This window comes from Poecilia reticulata, chromosome 10 (genome assembly GCF_904066995.2).
Source record: "Poecilia reticulata chromosome 10, P_reticulata-male-v2, whole genome shotgun sequence".
NCBI lineage: Eukaryota > Metazoa > Chordata > Actinopteri > Cyprinodontiformes > Poeciliidae > Poecilia > Poecilia reticulata.
Window position 1 is genome coordinate 26,004,002 of NC_088839.1, and position 18,803 is coordinate 26,022,804.

General features: G+C 39.6%; 2 long non-coding RNA genes across 2 annotated transcripts in view; one reads left to right on the forward strand and one right to left on the reverse strand.

Annotated features, from left to right (window-relative positions):
* LOC103471610 (uncharacterized) overlaps positions 1–13,717 on the forward strand; it is a 29,020-nt gene extending 15,303 nt beyond the window's left edge. Inside the window, exon 3 of the long non-coding RNA XR_534681.3 lies at positions 12,382–13,717. This is a non-coding gene — a long non-coding RNA (uncharacterized LOC103471610). The remainder of the gene's footprint in view (positions 1–12,381) is intronic.
* LOC145553124 (uncharacterized) lies at positions 2,504–9,416 on the reverse strand. The gene is made up of 2 exons (XR_014089342.1): positions 8,686–9,416; positions 2,504–3,105 (listed from the first exon to the last, which is right to left on the reverse strand). It is a non-coding gene; the product is annotated as an uncharacterized LOC145553124 (long non-coding RNA).
* Positions 13,718–18,803: the final 5,086 nt, after the last annotated feature.

Sequence of the window (18,803 nt, forward strand, 5' to 3'; positions counted from 1 at the left end):
TAACATTCTGTGAATAGCTCCTCTAATGCCTGCTTCCTTGTGCCTCACTCTTGCAGCTCTGCCTGTGTCGGAACGGTGAGTCTCTTGCCTTTGAAACGACGTCCATAAATTACAACTTGTCAAGTGTCATTTTCCTTGTTTACAGCCATTTTGTGCTCCCACTCCCCCATGTTCCTCTCTGGTGTTTCACATTTAATTGCACCAATAATGTTGGTGGTGCTCACCAAGCTCTGCACATGCAGCTCGTAGCCACTGAGGGGGTGCGGAAACTATTAAAATATTTTCCAGGCTTTACGAGTTTTATGTGAGTAATTGTGTGGATATATCCCACTGTGTTACCACCAACTAGGAGAACAGAATGAGATTGTGCTGTGGTCTGTGTTACAATGGTGAGAGGAAGTCAGAGAGAGACTGAGGGAACTGGCTAAAGGGTAAGAGGAGGTGTTAGAGAAAAAAAAAAGACGAGGGGGAGGAGGAAGACAGAAAGAGGGAGAGTTGAGTGTGTACAGGAAATCTGCACTAAGTGTTCCTAAAGAGCTTGTGTTTTTCCACCCCTACACAAACAGTGTAATTTATTGCATGTCTGTTGAAGTCAGCAGCCCTTTATAACCCCACAATAATTTCCCATATGTTCCATATATCACCACAGAGAGAGGGTGAAAGAGAGAGGGTGGGTGAGGAGGAAAATAAAAAGACTGAGGCAGCAAATATGTCCAAGACTTTATACACATACACACATGTTCACAGGAGACCCGGCACACCGCAGCTGGGACAGTGGCCTCCATCTTAATCAGCCCCGCTTTGCCATATAGATGTATGTATTCCCTGCACGTCTCCACACCTGTGGGTGGCCTATGAAATATTAAACACTCCTGTTCATGTTGTTTACTTTCATCATTAAGGGAGAGTCCTTGATAATAGAAAACTTCTCTCTTCTGGATATGCAGCAGGGAGTCCCTTGTAACGGTCTGGCACAACTTCCACTCCTCCTCCAATCCCGGTTTGTTTTTGTCTAAACCGATGATCCACTATGAGGCTGACAAGCGGAAGGATTTTCTTTCATAAAAAGTTGAGTAGGAAAAGCACCCTTCTTGGTTGCAGTGTAGCAGTTTAACCTGTGCTTCTTTTAGGCTGGTATTCATTAGTGTCTCAGCATGTGTTTAACTATTCTGGTCTTAATTAAATGCAAGCATATCTTTACCCTGTACATACGCTAGTGACCTTTTTCTAAATGTTTCCTTTAGACGATCCAGTCTTGACCAATGCATAATTAATACACTTAAAGTTAAAGTGTTCTGTGTGAATAGAAAATATAATTCTCTACTGCAGCATTTTACACTAATTTATTATGGGGATATAAAATACTGACAGCATTTATTTTAGGAAAGGTAAAACAAAGAAACAGCTGCATTATTTTTACAACAGACAACTTGCCAAACTTTTACAAAACAGTGTTTTCTTTAACTATAATTTCAGTGCCTATTACAGGGATTTTGTGTGATAGTGCAACACAAAGTTATACATAACTGTGAAGCCAAAGGAAAAGAACATGTGGTTTGAAAAGCATGAGATAAACCTCCGTCCCAGTCTTAACTCTTTTGCAGCTTCTTCTAGGTTTTCTTATTAAATTTCTCCATCTTCTCTGTCACTGCTGAAGGAAAACAATCCCGTGGCATGATGCTCCCACTACCATGTTTCATAGTGGAGATGTTACATTAAGTTTTCTACCACAATAAACATTTCGTATGTACTTAGCTAAAAATGTACGTTCTGGTTTTATATGTGCACATGTTTGCTGTGTGCCATAAAGGATTTGTGCCACACTGCAAACATGAATTCTGATAACTTTATTTTGACAAATCTTTACTTCTTGCCACTTTTCTATAAAGGCCAAATTTGTGAAGTGCACGACAAGTACTTGTTCTGTTGACAGAACGTAGCCGGATCAGAGTGGTGAAAGACCTTAAGCAGAGTTTTCTTCGGGGCCCACCTCTAGTTAATCCCACCATCCACTACAGCACCGCTGACCTCCTGTTTATTTTGTCTGTAGTTGATCCTTTTTCTCCCTTTCATTCTACGTTTAAGTTTACAACTGGGGTATTTGTCAGCTTGTCCTGTGTTAATTCAATTCCTCTTGGGGGCCCTGGACAAGCGAGAGGCCCCAGGCAGTCATAAAGTTCACCTATACCTCAGGCTGGCCCTGTGGGTCATCTTTACTACTAAGCCGTGGATCTCTGCAGCTCCTCCAGGGTGACCATGAGGCTCTTAGCAGCTTCTCTGTCTTTCATGTGTTTTGTAGGTTTTCAGTTGTGTCAAAAATTGTCAGTTTTTTTTATCTAGTTCTGTTTTAAACTTCATAAGTTTGTTGTGTTCCTTGTTCTTCATGATGCTGTTTTTTAACTGATGTTCTCTGAGCAAAAAATATATGTTGGAGGTTTTATGGTATACAGAACCGTCATGATTGAAACAGTAAGGAAATTAGTGACTGCTGGATTACAATGAATACCTTTTTAAGACACCTTGATGGTGCTGGATTTTATTTGTGCATATTAGAGTACAGAAAACTGAAATCTATTTCACAGTTTTTATATTTTGATAAAAAAAACATAATCCATGCATCCTTTTTTTGATTTAAAAAATATTGCACAACTTTGTGCATCATTTGCTGCTGCTCCAGATGCTACACCATCTAATAAAGATCAAGAAAATACACATTTTACGATTGTATTGTAACAAAATGTGTAAAAAGTTGAAATGCTATCATATTATATATCTCTGATATGCACACACATCTGCCATTTTTTAGTTATTTGTTGCATGTGTCCAAACAGATGTGAGCTTAGTCAGCTAACAATATATTTTCTGAAGCCTTGACATCGTATGGATGTGCCCCACGTCTCTCAGCAAAGAAAAAAGAAGAAAAAGCCAGCCCCCTGTTGGTCTGCGTGATGTAGCCAAGGACAGAGTGGGTTTCTGGAGGTGGGTGCTGCATTGTGGGGGCGTTGGGTTGAGGTGCCGGAGAGCTGATCGATCCACAGCGGCAGGTGGCCGAGCAGAAGAGGGCTCCCGAAACCTGTCCTGACTACAAAGCAAACGGCACGCAATCTGCAAACAGAAAAGCATGTGAAGAGGTACCGGATGCTGCGGCAATCATTGGATAACACACGATATAGAGTCTTCAAAATTGTTTGGAGAACGCTCCATTCAGAGCGATACAAAATGCTGTAAGGAGCAAGTCAAGAAAATGTCACCCCTACTCTACAGACATCAACTTGACGGCAGTTGAAAAGCAGAATAATGTTTACAGAAGCTTCCAAACAAATTCAACATACTGGATAAATGATGGCGTTTAGCTTAGCTTATGATTCAATGGGGAATAGGAATGCTTTGTTCCTTTTGCAAATGTGTAATTAACAACTTGGAAAATGTCCCTTTTAAAACAGCAGATGTGATGACACTGAGATTACAGATTCCTCTTCCCGTTTACACTGGCCAAAATACATTATCTTAAACAAGAAACACGCTATACTCATGAGATACATATTCAAGTAACAAAGGCTTTAAAGCGATTCCTTTGCATGTATCCACAAATGAATGAATCATCAAGTTATCCAGGGAGAGCTGCAACTCCCCTGCAACTGCTTATTCATAAAGAAATAGGTTAAGCCTTGATGTTTAAATCACAAGCAGGGTGTAAATCTCCTAAAATCCTCTCATGCCTGTTAAGACAAAAGGGTCTTGTTTTGGAACATGTCTTTGAGATCATAGTTTGCAATGGCAACTGATGCATCTGAATCCGTATAAGGCACTGCGGTGAGATGGCTGCAAAGCTGACAAGATAACAGAATGGAAATAAAGAGTTGCACAGGATTGGAGTTAGTATTTTACTTAAAACTTCGTCTTTCCAAAAAGCTTATACAGTTTTGTAAAGAAAGAAGTTAGCCAAAAATGAGAGAATAATTTGGTTCTCAGGTCCCTGGGGTTGGAAACTGTCTGGACTGGCTGCGCGTTCAATAGAAGATCAATATGTTTGCAATGTCAACCAGGCTAAACCCGGCTCCCTGCTTGCTCTATCTGAGCCACCGGCTACCTAAGATGAAATATTATTTGATGTTGCTCGATTTGCAAATGATTGAAGGTTGCCTTATAGATTGAGGAGCATCTTACAGCTAACTGTGCTGACCTGTGCTGCTGTGAAAAGAGTGGGCATATTTATTGAAAGCAGAGTCTGGTCTAAATTCAACCCAATTGCTGTTCAGTTGCAACATCTTGTTATTTTAGGCCCCGGCGCTGAAGGCCAGACAGTAAAGGGGAGTTTCACTGCCTCTCTAGAATTGAACAAATGGACTCTCTTTGCTCTTTCAAACCGTCACACTGAGAAATTATTATTCCTTACGTGCAGCAGGAAAGACTTGATATATAAGCAGTGATGAATCCAGCATGTTACAGCTGAGGCTACCAATCTGGCTCACGACTCCTTATAAGAAAAGAAAGAAGAGAAAAATTGGATGCTGCATGAAACTCTGGCTCCTCCTGATGAAAGCTATTTCCTGAGAAATTCATATTAATGCTCCAAAAGACAGCGAAGATGAAGGAAAGATATGATTCAGTGACTTGAAAATTTTTCCCGGCTGCAGTAACTGCCGCTTAAGAGATAAGAGAGTATTCGATTTCGCTCCTCCTTAGCACAGATTCCTGTAACAAACAAAGACTCTGAGAAAAAGAGCGAAATTGTGTAGTTGATTAGATGAAATGAGTGAAATGTCAAGGACTTCCCTTCAGTGCCAGAAAGGCCTTCAAAAACCTCTTCTTTCTGAAAGACTTCTCATGAATAGGCCGCTGCATTCACCCACCATGCTATGCAAACAAGTTGTCCAAGTACCACATTGTTTCAAAAGACCTTGTGACACACAAAAAAAGCAGGCAATGTCTTGGACACACATGCTCATCCCAGACTCTTTCACACCCAGGCTAAACGTTTAGCCACCCTGGCTAATTAACTGCTGTGAAAGAGACGTGCATCAAAGGGAGGCGGAATTTGGAGGCTCTCTGACCAACCCTCAGGTCCAGGGGTCATTCCTCTCCAAGACAGAAGTTAGGACGTTCTGGCCCTAGACCTTTGGACGCTCACCCCTAACCCTTGCCGGAGCATATCAAAGCTCCGGCAGCAGAGGGTTGCACAGACGTCCCCCAACAATAACAGGAGGACATCAAAGACCTAGTTGGAAAAAGACGTGAGAAAAAAAATTTAAAATGAGCCAATATCAAACTCCCTCTTATTCTGCAGATATTCCAAAAGATGAATATAATTAATCTCTCCAAGTTGTCATGGGTCTAAAGGGCCCTTGCTGTGCTGCAGCCTCCTCGGGGCACTTGAGGAGAATTATGTGATTAAACAGACCTGTGAATTCTGGACACAGGCGGGCAGAAGAAAGCTTCAGTTCTCTTCATAATGCCCCTAATGAAGTGGCTGGTGGCTCCGTCATCCCTGGCTGGGCCTTGTGCAGCCTGTTCACAATCTGTCTAATGACAGAGCGGGGGCTGCAGAGCGCACCAGTGCTTCCCAATGAGCCACAAAGGGAGATCACAGGCTCCATTGTGGTTAGGCACAGGAGCTTAGCGCTCATCAGACCCAATAAACCTGTCTCTAGTCAGGGCGGGACACACCCCTCTGCCGCTGGCCAAGAGCCCCACACAGCACACTCCTTCAGTTGTCAGTCGTGATGTCTGTCATTATGACATCAGGGTGTCATGGCCTCATCATCCACCGAAACACAACTCGCACACGTTCTGACTCCTGTTTGCATTTACATGCTGATTTTGGACTAACAGGCCTATTTTTCCTCCTTTGGCCACTGCCATTGTGTGTACTGTAGCCGAGATAATGCATGGGTATGTATCTGCAAGCACTGGGTGTTTACTTGCCTGCCCTTTTGCCTCCATTTTAAACGGGGGGCCACTCCTCTTGGCCTGTTCTGCCTCCTGGTGCTCCTGCCAAACGTATGCAAATGAGCATGTCCACAATGGCGCTCACAGCTGCATGCAGTCAGCCAAAGACAGAGGACAAGGCGGCCATCTCTTTCATCCGTAACCCCTGATCCCCTCTCAGTGACGCGTCATGTTCCCCCCAACGCTGTTCCCCGCCAAAGAATCATGTCGCCTCTCCACATACACAGATGAGCCTTTGGCCGGGTTCTTAGTTGCACTGGACAAAGTGTCCAGAATCTGCTCATATATTCTGCACAAACTTCAACCCAGGGAGTTGCTCCTGGTCCTTAGTTGGGTAAAAGCAAACAGGAAAATTTGGTTAAAAGTAAATTTTGTTTCTTTGTTTTGTTAATATTCTTCATGGGCTTTTGTTCATAGTCATTATTTGTGTTAAAATTACTGTGCAGGGCGGATGAGGGCATAAAGAGGGAGGGAGAGGGGAGGCGGGCCATCCAGAAAGAGTGGGGGTAAAGAGCCTGATTGCTTTAATCTCAGTGCTCATGGCGCACCCCTTCTTTCTTTTTCTTTTTTTTTTTTTTTATAAAACTCTTTGGCTGTGTGATTCAGTCCCAGGCCCCAGTGTTCTGCGCCCCTCCATTGTTCTCACATGAAAATCAATTCCCTTGAAGACCCTCCTTAATCCCGTTTTTGGCGTCAACAATGGCCACTTGTGCACGGCCCTGATAGACTAAGAGCCGGGATGATGCGGCTGTCTGCTCTGATTCCAGCCCATTCAGGTAATGGCGGCCCGCGTCACTTTGTAGTGCCAAGCGCAGGACTCGATAGGAAGACGTTTGCGATCATAATTTCCTGCAGTGAAGAGGCCCAGGCACCCAACACCACCACGAGACTTTTAATTAGGGCAGACAACCACAGAGATTAGAGATCAGCCTGTAACAATGACTGTCCCTTTGAACGGGCTTCGGCCTCTGTCCCCACTGAGGCCATATGGAGGATATAATGCTGTGATCATGCTAATAACAATCACCTCAGCAACAGCAATCAGCAGTAGTCCCTACACCAAATGTTCTAAAGGCCTGTAAACCCTCCTACACTGCATGGTGATGTGGCACTCCATGTTACACGTCTATTTTTGAAACGGGCATCAGAAACTGAGCACCTCAGAGCTTAAAGGAAGCTTGAATATTTGCAGTTCCTGCAAAAATGCAATGCAAATGATTAAATTAAAGGGATTAGCTCAGATTAGGTAAAAAACACAAAGCTGATCAGAAATAATTACAGAATTTAATTGTGTAAATGAGTAAAAACATTAAAAATAAAATCTGACAAGACAGTCAGTAAATAAGTTGGTAAATTTGCAGGTCAGGGAGAGAAAATTAGATTTTATTTCTCCATAGGGTGTAATTATATATATATATATATATATATATATATATATATATATATATATATATATATATATATATATATATATATATATATATATATATATATGTTCAGATACCTTTAAGCATTCTGAATTTTCATCTATAAAATTTTTTATGTGTTGTTAAAGGTAGGACAGGTAGAATTTATTCACTAATATGGAAAATGTGGATTGATATATAAATAATAACCAATGGATTCAAAGAGCTCAGATGAACAGTAGAGTGCATGTTCACACCAAGTTTATTAGAGACTTTATGAAAAGTACACCGTGATTTTATAAAAGTAAAACGTGTATATGAATATATTTATATAGAGCACTGGAAGAAGCTGAAAGTAGGGCAAACTTAGTAAGACTTCAACAATATTTTTGATGAAGCTAAATATTTAAAAATGTATGCTTTTGTCACTTATGTATGAAACTTTTGGACCAGCATTCTTACACATAAACAAAGTGTGTCTGGAAAAGAGATTAGGGATTAGAATATGCAGGTATATAAACCTTGATCCTTTAATAAAAGAGACTCTGTAATCATAGCTGGACCTTCACCTTCCAAAGGTTGATGAAATAGAATCCTGAATGGATACTAGCATATTTAGCAACTCAACTCCACTGTGAACTTCACTGCTACAGACACAGAACAAAGATGCAAATATTATTTCATTTGAAGTTGAGCTGGTATTTTCTATATTTTGATTAGTTGCACACAAGTACTTTTAATGGTGGAGAAAATATTTAAAGGTGGAAAAAATGGTCAGGATTGAGAAACGGGTTTAATGGATTAATGAATTATTAGAAATCACTAATAGAGTGTAATTACATTGCTCCTTAGTTTTAAAGTGTAAAATCTAAAGTGACCAGCTCCCAGAGGTGCTATTAACTCTTTCCAGCAGGCAGTGTTTCTTTTCTTGTGGTGGGTTGTAGCCCAAGCATAAAGTAAACTTTTTGATTTTTTTTCCCATTGGCTTGTTATTGACAAAGTAAAATATCAGATATGCAGGTTCTTCAGTGATTCCCTTTACAGTAGATGCTACAATCATCTTGATTTCTTTGCTGCTGGAATGTAATTGAGAGAAATTCATCTAATTGGATGAATAATCTTGTCTCACTTTGGGTTCATGTTTTCCACACCTGCTTAAGGCATGTGACTATTTACTTTTGTATCATAGTGTAGCTGCAAACAGTGTAATTAGTAATCATTGCATACATATTTGCAGCAACATATAAGCATGCGACTGCTCCAAAGAAAAAAAGGAAAAAAAACTGTAGTGAAACTATAAACAAGTTAGCTCAAAATAAGATAAGCTCACCAGGAAGGTCCCCTCGGCCCAGCGCAGGTGGAGGGAGACACAAGAACTTTAACTAAAATGACTTCACTGTTGGACAATGTCGGAGACCCTATACTAGAGGTGGGCAGCTCCAGGCATCGAGGGCTGGTGTCCTGCTACTTTAACATGTGTCTACTTCACCACACCTGGATCAAATAATGAGGTCATTAGCAGGACTCTGGAGAACTTGACTGCACTTAAGAGGTGATTCAGCTATTGGATTGAAGTGTGTTGGACCAGGGACACATCTAAGAGTTGCAGGACACCGGCTGGGATTTCCCACCTCTGCCCTATGCAGAGAGTTCCTTCAGTGCAGACTGCTGCATCTTAAGTGCACAAAGGAGCATCAGCGCAGATCCTTCCTCTCATCACTGCTTTCAGCAAACTCAATAAGTGTTTACATACCTGCTGTTATTTGGAAATTGCTGTTTTTTGCAATTTTTTTCACTTCTTGTAAAACGTTGGTTTTTGTTTGTCTTGCACAAAGATAAATGCAAATCTTTAAGCAACTCTTTAAGTAGCTCTACTGAGTTGCATGTCTTCTAATCCAAGTATTTTTACTATGATTGTTTTATGTTGTAAATTTACCCTTATCATACAGTCTCCTATTCTTATTTTTATATTCTTTACCTTTGTGTGAATACACATGTTTCCACTTATCTTTAGTTTGTTCTTTGTACACCTGAATTTTCCCACTGTGGGAGAATAAATAATATTTCTATTCTATTCTATTCTATTCTATTCTATTCTATTCTATTCTATTCTATTCTATTCTATTCTATTCTATTCTATTCTATTCAAAAGGACACTTTACTGCTTACGATTTAAAGTAGTTACAGCTATCTTAATGTAATGTTTAAACCCCCTCCATACTTTAGTAACATCAGAAGTCAGAGAATGCATCTGCTGAAAAAGCTAAAGGTGGAATAGCAAACAATATATGAAAGGAATTAATCACCAAATACCTGCAACATACTTCATACAAGAAGAAGAATATTTAGAGTTTGTGTTATTAAGAATGACTCCTCTGTCTTTGATTTCAGATAGATTTCAAGATGCTCATTCCTCTCTGCAGATGAAAACGGGCATGTCAGGGTGTGAGGAAGTGGTTTTCCACAAGTTCTGATATTTATCAACCTTATTTATTAAATTCAAACATCAAAACAAGGTAGAATCTTTGATTGCTGGACTCAAGGTATAAGCTTTGATGCTGGCTTTCTTTAACTCTCCAAAGACCAATGGTGAGAGCAGCAGAGATCAACATCACAACAATCTGACTTAATTACAGTCAGTGCTATATCTAAAAATCCCAATGAGGCATACAAAGGCCTAGATTTCATTACTCGTTCTTCCCTTTACCTTTTCTGTGTTTGGCAAAAAACTAAAAAGGAACAAAGCAGGAACCCTACTGATTGAGAACCAGCAGAACAGTGAAACAACAGGACACAACTGATCGCTCATGCATGGCTGGGATAAGGATAAAAGTAGAAAGAGCACAGAGAAGAAAGCACACAACAAAAGGAACAGAGAACTGACAAACTTTTTTTTCTTCGTTTTCTTTTGTGGTGAAAAGGATGAAATGAAAGGTCTGGTCATACGAAAAGATAGAGAGAGAACGATTACAAAACAGAGGCGGTCCTTTTCAGCCGCTCTACGCCCCCACTTGCTCTGTTTTAACCAGCTACATGAAAGATAAGACTCAACTCTCTGGTGACCAACATGACACAAACTCACCACCAATGAATTGTTTATGAAGATATTAGCATTCATTCATTCTTTCAGTTATTATTTGTTTAAAGGCAGGCCCACAGTGTGCCAGCCAATTTTAATGTGAATTTGTAAGAGCACAGAAATGGAACACTGTGATTCCCTTTGACCAACTGGCTTGTGAAAGTTGTTCATTACACACCAACTAACAAGACAGCAGCCTTTTCAGCCCCTGCCTCCGCTAAGTGGAGATCATCCAACAATACTCTCAGTGCCTCCCCTGCCTTTGGACTCGGTTCAAATTGTGTTCTATTCCTTATTTATCTCCCTCAACAAAAAAGGAGGGGAAGGCAAGTGATTAGAATTCCTGTCTTTGACTTCTCCCCATTTAAGGGGGCATTTGTGAATGTGGGGAGGTGATGGCTACGCCTCCATTTCGGCCGGCTCGTTTTAAGTGGCGCACCACTAGTCTTCTCCTGCTTTGGACCCAGGGTGAGAGGGGGAAATGGTTAACTTGTTGAGGGGTGAATGAGGTCACAGGGTGGGTATAAAATGAAGCACGACATCTTTCAGATGCTGAGGTGACAAAAGTGAAGACCTAACTCAGCTAAATAACTTTTAAGCATTTGGGCTGCAACAGGTGTTGCACATGGTGTGAATAAAATTTCCAGAAATCTTTTAAAAGACTAAAATCATTTGAAAACTGAGTTGCTTTAAGTATTTTCAAAGTAATGGCGCAGACATCACACAAAAACTTACTCACCTATTAAAACTGATAAAAAATGTGAACATTGCATAAATATTGTAATTCTGAGTCATTCACACAAATGACTGAAATAGACATTATAAATAAAATATGCATTTTGCTGACGGATGTCTAGGAAAATCCTTAGAAAGATCTCCAAGAATGCAAAACAGTCACATTTTTATGATCCAAATAAATTAAAATAATGTCCACAAAATGCAAATTTACATGCACTTGTAGATGGCTTAGATTATCTTGTTAATACAAGCACATTTCTGTATTCATGTGCATTCCTTTCTTTTTAGATTAAGTGTATTCTATAAAATTCAGTCAGTTGAAAGTCTAGTAATATTTATTTTTCTTTTTGAACATTTTTTGGAATGTATTGATGCATCTTTAACCTTATTTATGAAGAGATTGAATAACAGTGCTTCAGCAACAAATAAGTCTTTTTCTTTAATGCTCTGTGATAGATGAGTAGAATAAGCAAACTGTAAAACAAGGTTAACCCGTTTGATAGAAAGCCTGAATATTACTGTATATTGTTATAGAATACAGGCTGAAATGGACTGAAGGTAAACTGATCTAAATCTGTGTCTGGCACTTTCTTGGAATTAAATAATGTAATTTGAACATAATCTAGACTGAATTGTGTTTTCTATGACTGCATATGAATTCCAGCTGTTTGTCTTGTAAAGTACATTGAGAAGCAAAGTCTAGAACTCTCCAAATACTTTTAGCTGTGATCAGTAATTGTCTTGACTGATCACAGTTCTGTAAATCTTGCTGTACCTCTACAGTACAGCAAGATTTATCCAGCTACAATTACACATGCGCACAAATTGCACTGACATGCAGACTGGTAGGCAATTTGGGGTTCAGTGTGTTACATAGAACACACTAACTACATGTAGTTGCCAAAGAAGCTGGATTCATATCTGTGATTTTTTTCAAGTGAAAGGGAATTGCAAGTTGACAACAGTCCCCACTAAGCCAGAGTCACCTCCAAAATAACCATTGTTTTGGTATGTTTTGTGAAAGAAAAAAAAAACATTTTGAATTTCTTTCATTACAAATTGTCACATTTGTCTTTTGGAAACTGTAAAAGGGGCAACAACATCACCAATATTTTTAGAGAGACTTCATATTTTTGTATTTATTGAGTGATGCGCAATTAAACTGTCACATCTTACAGAGAAATTCCACCTTTTCTTTCATTTCTGCAGAGGGCTGTCTGATAACAGAGGACACACATTTGAAGAAACAACAACCATCAGAGCGGACGTGCACCAACTCTCAACACTCAGTCAACAACAGCACAGACGGTGCATGTTATTCATATGGTTGCTTTAAGTGTTTCTTTCTCTTTGAGGAAGTTCCACCTATTATCCTGAAATATAAATCACACATGTCATTAAGGTGTCTTTTTTTTCTGAAAACAATAGTGTCTGTTCTCGAATGCAGAAGACAGTGGGAGGCTTTCTGTGCCACCCCCGACTCTCTTGCATCTTGTCGATGGCTCCACTAATCGCCATGACTGACTGACCTTTAGGCCGGTCCCCTTCTGGGATTTACACCTTTCACTGGCTCGACCTTTGCCATCCAACCCTCCTACAGACACTCTCGTCACGTGAGCTCAGCATCAGCGCTGGACAAGACCTGCTGCTGGCCAATGTGTAGGCTGCTGCTGCCTCAGCAAGTCAAAACCTCTCTAGGTGGTATGATTCAGCCGGTGCTTCATTAACCCACCCCCCAACCTCAACCAGCTCATCTACCCCCCACCTGCATCAAGAAAGTTTCCCCTATGGCCTGGAGCAAGGTAGACCTGCTTAAAGCTCAGCCTAATGACGTGTGCCATGGTGCAGGAGACCAAATGCCACCACCACATATGGGGATGATTACAGGAAGTGGTGCAGAATTGTAGGGGGACCTCAAGATTTTGAGGGGTGGGTGTTGGGGACTCAATTGTGGCACTGCGGCTGTGAATTCCCAGAGGCCTTTGTGTGGGGAAACTCAGCAAAAGCTTCATCCTGCCCAGGTCACGCAAATTTAGGAAAAAATGCTCAGCTTCTGGGGGTAGCGTTCTCTTTGTTCCTTAATTAAACACCCATGATGCATTGCCTTTGCAGATTTAATAAAAAACAAACAAAATACTAGGCAGTGGTTTCCCTTAAATGGCAAACAAATAGATGCACTCAAAGTCAAGTCAACTGTCTTGTTCTGCTAAAGTCAAAAAAACTTTCTTGTTCTTTAAAACAGTGGCTAAAGTTAATTAAGCTTTTCCTGTTTGTAGAGAAGTTGTTCTTCTCTGAGTCTGCATGTGCACTGGAGCATGAAAGAAGAAAGAAAGAAACAATTTGCTGTACACTTTTTGTAGATACTTTGTTTTTCTCTACTGATCTTCTCTGTGAATCCCATCCAAACCAGAGGCTTTTCTTTAGCAGTCCGTCTGGTCCAGAAGCACTGATTTTACTCTCACTAAGAGTGAAATCAGCACAAGGACTTTTATACTTCATCACCTTACTGTGACATCATAAAAAGTGTATTAAACCTTTTCAGTTTTTGTGTGTGTGTGTGTGTGTGTTTTAAATAATTATTTATTTGTAGTTGTAAATTTTTTTTCATGTAAAATTTGTTAGATCTAAGTTGTGAAAATTAACATAATATTAACCCGTATGTAAGAATTCCAGCTGGAACAGTTGGATCCTTTCTTACTAACCCAGACCTCAAAATCCAATATGGCTGCCAGTCATGCAAAACTCTCAAAGCAACATTTTTCAATCAGAATAAGAATAGTTTATTGATCACCAGGGGGAAATATTCTTCTACATTGATGGTAAAAGCATTATTATTATTATTATTATTATTATTATTATTATTATTATTATTATTATTATTATTTTTCTGCTACATGTACTCCTGTGTTTGACCAGTGTGTTGTGGAGTGGGTGGGAGACATTACCCAAAATTGCTTGCAGCTTTGACAGCTCCTCTGTCGACACTCCCATCAGAGAGTCAAACTCCACATCACTGGCCTTACAGATTAGCTTTTCGAGGTTTGCAAAAAGGAAACAAGTCATAACTTACCCATGTTAAATATTTTCAGGACAGGAAGGACAGATTTCTTATACTAGTTGTCTCTGGCTGGTTTAGTTTAAGTCTTCTGATGTTGCCAAAGTTATATAATAGCTGTACTGAATTCTGGTTTGAACCAGTTAGTGGCCTGATTGATAACCTTTTTGAGTTTGTTTTACATTATCACACTGCAATGTTACAGTGCGCCCCTCGTATTCATGGGGATTCGGAACCACAGCCGCCTGTGAATAGTTCAATCTGGAAATACTTAAGACCCCCTTTAAAACACCTAAAACTGCCTATTTTAACAGTCTAAACATCAAATATACCTTAGTATGCATTAATAAGCACAGTGGGAACCATCTTAGCACTACCGTAGAAGGTAGTCTTTATTTCCTCTCTTGGGGGTAGAGCCAATAAGCATCAAGGGAAATAATGTTCTCAAACTGGTTGTTTTGCAAGTGCCAGTCAGTAGCATGTCAAGTAGGATGATATATTCCAGATTCCTGAATTGCATTTTCATAGCTATAGTATGAAAATGCTATGAAGAAATCCACAAATAATTTGGAATTGTATTCCAGAGATAAATCTGCAAGTACTGAATTGCAAATAGGTAGAGTCCGCTGCATACTAAAGAACTGCAAGGACAGTATGTTGTACAATAGGTATATAAAATCACTAACACACTCAACCTTACAGTTCTGTAATTATTAGTCTATAAACCCTTTGGTACCAACTTTTATTCTTAATCCCATTGCTTTTTGGTTCTACTAATACTGAGGTGCAAAAAGCTGCTGTCAAACCAAGTGACAGCAGCTTTCAACATGCTGAGAGTGAGGAGGGGATGTTCACAGCCTACAGGCAGGATCCCAAGGCTTGGTGGATTCTGTTTGGAAAGCATCGAGCTTAATTTGTTTGTACAAACTGGAAGAGCCAAAACATCCCCGTGTAACTCCTGTGTTTCAGACAAGGTCAGAACTGCAGGTCTAATTACCTTAGCTTTAACCTGATGAAGAAGGACGTCAGCTTTGAAGTTCACACATTTTGCATCTTGAAACTAAAACATGGTATGAAGTCATTCCCACAACCTGATTCAGAGGTAAATGATAGAAGTCATCATCACTTGTTCCTGATTCCAAGCCTGCATACGTTTTTTTTTATGTTCTCTCGATTGAACAATACATCCTTTTGTAGATTATTGTTAATTTGTTTGTGCTTATCTTGTGAATAACTGATTCCAAAATGTTTTCTGAGCAACACTAAAGTACTCCAAATACCTTGCTCCACAGTTTGAGACCATTTTATTAGAAGCCCATCCCTCTGCTTTGTAGCCAAACTTAATATCTTCCTTCCAGTTTCAGATTGCAAAGGTCAAAAGATAATATTTATGGCTTGTTTGACTGTGCCTAATGAACTTCCCAACGTCTCAATGAAGCAAGTTAGTTGCCTCCTTCTCAATGAAGTGGTCTTTTCCCCCCTCTGCTCTCACAGACAAACAAAAACAAAACAACAAAGAGAGGCGGTGCATGAAGGAGCTCACATGCTGTCCATTGAGTCTCCAGTCCATCAAGACCATTCAACAGGCTGCATAAAACAGGCATGCTGCTTAAATACCTGACAGTAAGAAAAGAGACAAAAACAAAGAGAAAGAGGGGGGGACAATAGGCAAAATAAATAAGACAGCCCCTGTGACTGATGTATATAGATGGTGCCGAAGAGTCACTGACAATTCAAGAAATGTGGCTGTGGTCACAAAAGACGGCTGGAAAATACTGAAGGAGCTTGCTGGGCACATTTTTCAGTCCTTTCCCACTTGGACCCCCTTTTGAGTCTTTGTCCCGGTCCATGAGAGAAGTCAATCACAGCCCTTGGTTGCAGATTCTTTCTTTTGCTTTTCTTTCATGGGGTCACTCCTACACTGTATTTGCATAACTAATTGAAGACAGAATTTCAGCAAAACAACACATTATTTTTCTTTTTCTTTTTTTAAAAAGAGTTACCACGCAGGGTCTTTCTTGTCATACCTCAATAAAGACGTTACTATCATTTTTGTCCAAAAGTACGGCGACATCAAAAGACGAGTGGAAAGGAAAGATAAATACTGGGCAATCATTAAAATCCATATTTATGCAGCCCAATTTTCTGTGTGAGGCAGTTCAATGTGTTGGTTAGTTGGCTCCATTTGATCTGTGCAGCAAAAGGAGATGTCTGAACCTCCGGGGCTTGTGATCCCAGGCTAATGCATGGGCAAAAACAGTCAATTATATTGTAAATTATGGGGAGAGGGGCGTTAAAAATGTTTGATAGGCACAGCTTTTTAGAGGTTATAGAACTCTCTGGAACACACACACACGCACACACACACACACACACACACACAGAGACAAAAAAAAAAAAGGTAGAATAAACAGGTTGGATCAGTGAGCATTTGGAGACTAAGAATTCTCAGCGCTGACATTTACTATAGCAAGGTAATCACACAGTTTGAGCACCGCTGCAGCTCTACACAAGCAGACAAACAACCTTAAAATACCTCACCCTCCTCACAAACACAACAACAGTGACACAGGAGTTTTTTTTAGAGACTTTACAGAGCAAAGTTTACATCAATGTCTCTACAGTTTGATGGTTGTCTTCGGCTCCTTTTCTGTCACAGGGAATACGCCTAACAGTGAGATATTGTTTAGCTCCTTTTATTTCCCAATTCCAGGCAAGTAAACCCTCTGCAGCACAGACTCCCTCCGTCTTTAATAAAGCCCCGAAAGATTTCAAGCTTCTCCACTCAAAAGACTCTCTCCTCTCTAAAAGTAACAGAAACAGAGTTAACTCTTTTTTTTTGGATGGGAAATGTTTGCATGTTAGATCTAAGGACTGAGTCCATAATTCTCCCAAAGTGTTAGCTTTAAATCAGACTGTATGTGCCCTGGGGTTGTGCTGAGAGCATTTATGTGCTAAGGTGCTCAAACCACGTCTGCATCCTAATGTGTGTTTGGAGCCCAGACACAGTTTGGAGGTTATAAACCTTAAGTGTCTTATTATACAATACCTTGCAAAAATATTCACAAACTTACATTTTGACACCTTACCACCACATAGATCAATGGACTTTATTGAGATTTTTGGTATTGGACCAAGACAAAGTTGTGCATAATTGTGACATGGAAGGAAAATTATATAGGCGAATTATAAGTATGCATTTAATAATATATATACCTGTAATGCATGCCAAGCAGCCCCTATGAGAAAATACATTGTGAAACCACATCTTGCTGCAGTTACAGCCACTAACAGTGTATGCCTGAATTTCATTTTTTGCCCATTTTCCTTTGTAAAGTTTGTAAAGTAGTTCAAACTGGGCTGACTCTGTTTACTGTAATTTTCCAGTCTTGCCACAAGTCCTCAATCTGGACTTTAACTGGACCAATTCTAACACCTGGATATGCATTGATTCAGACTATTCCTCTGTAGCTTTAGCTGTTTGAATATACATTAACTCTTTTACAAGCTTTAAAATGTTTTATTTGATGAGTATTTAGCTCCAACCACTAACCTCTAAACTCTCATAAACATTCTGGTCTGCTGAAATATTGATGCTGCCACCACCATGCTTCTTTATATTTATGCATATTAATAGTAAAGCATATACGGCTGGACTTTATTAATTATGTGACTTGTGATGGCACTTGGTTGTACTGGATTTCATTTAGGACGATCAAAGTTAAGGGTACTGAAAATACATGGAACACTTTTCAGAGTTTTATTTTATTGGAAACAATTTTCAAAACTAAATAAAAAAAAATCCTGCCAGTTAACAATTAAAAACTAAAAACTACTTTATATTGGTTTATCACAAAAAAATCCCTCCAAATACATAACAAATGTGAGTTATGACTACAAAACTATAAAAAAGTTCTAGGAAATGAATTCTTTTGAAAACCAATGTTAGTCTACAGACACAACCCAAATGTCTAACCACCATCATTGCATTATAATTACTGCAAAAATTATCCAGGGTAGAATAACTCCACATATTAAAGCTTCGCTGAGCTACGTTTGATTCGTTCATTTGGGTGCGCCTCATAGAAATAATCTGAAATTGAAATTTGCTACAGTGACCAGTGGGCAAAAACTAAATAATGGTTAATTCTCTGCTTGAGGTGGCATATAGATGAGTAATCATCTGTCATAATCTTTGCAGTGTTTTCCAGTAATGGAATAGATATTATGTTATTTCTTGCATGATGAGACGTGGTCGGCTCTTCCTTTGATCTTGTGCACTCACCAGGAAGAGGCAGATTAAAAGGTTTGTGGATTCAAAATAAACCTTGAATTGGTTTTTGGGGAAGCGCTAAAGTAAGAGAAAAAAAAGGAATTAGTTTTATGCAGAACACTCTGGGCATATGTGCACATGATATTGACAACTGTATCACACTCATACAACCTGGTAAACATGCCTGATGCCTTCATTTGAAATGCTTTTCCAGGGAAACTGGTGCAGATTTCTGAAGAAATCACGTGTTACCTGAAAACCCATACTTCTAGTTTATGCTTTTACATGTGCATAGAGATCACA